The sequence below is a fragment of the Anolis carolinensis genome, unplaced genomic scaffold (genome assembly GCF_035594765.1).
Source record: "Anolis carolinensis isolate JA03-04 unplaced genomic scaffold, rAnoCar3.1.pri scaffold_43, whole genome shotgun sequence".
NCBI lineage: Eukaryota > Metazoa > Chordata > Lepidosauria > Squamata > Dactyloidae > Anolis > Anolis carolinensis.
Genome location: NW_026943852.1, coordinates 176,726 through 179,225, shown reverse-complemented (window position 1 = coordinate 179,225; position 2,500 = coordinate 176,726).

Below are 2,500 nucleotides of genomic sequence, written 5' to 3'. Positions count from 1 at the left end.
CGGACAATAAGGAGAGATGAAGGGGAAGCCTATTCGACATCAAATTAGGTTACGATTTTACAAATGAAGCACCAAAACATCGCGCCATGCAACAGATTTGACAGAAACAGGAGTTCGATACGCAGTCATGCTCCGTACTCGTGACTGTATTTGTGAATTTAGCACCCAAAAACCACGATCCTATCTTGAAAACACCGACTACAGGAATGCGAGTTTTCCGTCCCAGGTTTCGAATACTCGTGCGCTTCTTAACGCTGCAACGGTTTGAAAAAGAAATCACGTTTTGGGAAGTATCTTCATTGTAACAGCTGCTCTTCTGCCCGTTGACGGTAAGCTTAGAGGTTTCCGATAGTCCGAATGCCCTTCCTTCCTTCTTTCCTTCCTTCCTTTATTTATTTAATTTTTGGATTTTTATTTATGACTGGCTTGGGGACCCGGCGATGCCCGGGTCGTTTGAGAACGGTATTATTTGTGTTTCGATGTTACGTATTCTGTTTGTAGCGGGTGAACTACAATTCCCAGAATCGTGCGGCGCAGTACTCTGCGGATGGGCGTGAACGACCGCGACGTCCGGATTCCCTGTCTGTCGGTAGTCACGGCAGGCGATATTCGGTCTGCGTGACAAGCCTAGAGTCGTCATTGGCTGGGTTGGGTGGTCTTTGGATGGAGGTGAACTACAACTAATAATAATAATACTTTATTTATACCCCGCCACCATCTCCCCCAACGGGGACTCGGGGCGGCTTACATGGGGCCATGCCCAGAACAGTACAAGATAGCAAAATATAAAACAACATATCATAAAACAATTAAACAATACAATAAAATCATGTACAATGCAATATATATATACATACACACACACACACACACACACACACATACATACACACACACAATATATATACACACACACACACACACACACACACAATGTTATATATTGCTTAGCCCTCTAACTGGCAGCGATGGGATAAAAATCAATTATTCCTTTCCCTCTAATTAGGACTTTGTTTTTCTTTTCTTTTTGTTGTATCGACCTAGAGCCGTGGACGATGGGTTGGGTTGTCAAATTTCGAGGTTGGGGGTCCTGTAGTTTTGTTGTTTTTTGTCCGCTGCCCCGATGCCGTCGCTCTTTTTATAACTAGATGGACTAGCTGTGCCCGGCCACGCGTCGCTGTGGCCAAGTCCGGTGGTATGAGAAATAGTAAAGTGTTGAGGAATTGGTGGTAGTTAGGGTAAAGGTTAAGTCCAGTTGTATCCGACTGCACACTGAAGGGGATTATACGGCGGTGTGGAGTCAAGATCATCCAGTTCAAAGCAGACTATAAATAGAAGACTATCAATGGGTTATATAGCTGTGTGGAAGGGCCTTGAGTCTACACTGCCATATAATCCAGTTAAAAATCTGACCATCTGTATTTTACAGGCAGTCTGGAAGAGGCTTTAGTGAAGCCTAACTCTGCCTGTCCCCTGGGCTGAGCGGGTTGCTAGGAGACCAAGTGGGCGGAGCTTAGCCTTTGAACTGGCAGCCATTGGATAAAAAAGAATGATTCCTCTCCCTCTAACGAGGACTTTATTTTTCTTTTCTTTTTGTTGTATGAACGTAGAGGCATGGATGAGGAGTTGTGCTGGCAAGTTTAGTGTTTCTGGGATGTGTGGTTTTGTCCTAGGCCGAAATTTCATGACCCTTTCAGATAGAGAGAGGGATATATAGAGATCGGTTAGGGGGGGGGGGGGGGGGGCTCTGTGTGCCAAGTGCGACGCTAATTCATTGCAGGTGAGAACTATAAATCTGAGTACTACCTACACTACTCCTGAACTTCCAGTCCCGTTCCCCTCCAAACCCATCGGTTGTCAAATCTGGGCATAATATCTGGTCCGCACGGTAAGTTTGGCCCAGACCCGTCCTCGTTTGGGTTCGTAGCGTTCTGGGTGTAGGTGAACTACAACTCCCTGTAGGAGCGACAGCGCTCCGAGACTTGATGCGGCGGGGTGAACTACAACTTCCACCCTGTGGAGTCAATCCCTAAACTCCTCCAGGAAGTTCAGTTGCAGCTCGGTCGTGCTCCGTTTGTTAAGCAGAGAGATTGGAAAGGAAAAGGGCAGTGGGCGGGGCCATGCAAACGACACGGCAACGGAGAACCCTGGGATGCCTGCCCGTGGTGGAAGCCAAAGCCAAATCTAGGAGGAAATGGTCCCCAAACGAAAGCGTTCCTCGGCTGGCGGGCTATATAGAGCGTTCGGGAAGGACGTCGGCAAGGGTTTGGGCGGCACTTGCGTGGCGCTCGCCGTAACGAACAGGTCACTGGAAAAGGGTGACTTGCTAGATTTTTAACCCTGGGAAGTATAGCCTGTTTGCGGAGGCCGGAGGCTGTCTGTGTGGGCAGATAGCCGTGCCACGTACACACCTACGCGTTTCAGATTTAGATTAGAAGGTAGACTTATTTATTTCATAATATGAAAGAATAATAATAATATTTACAATAAATAATTTATG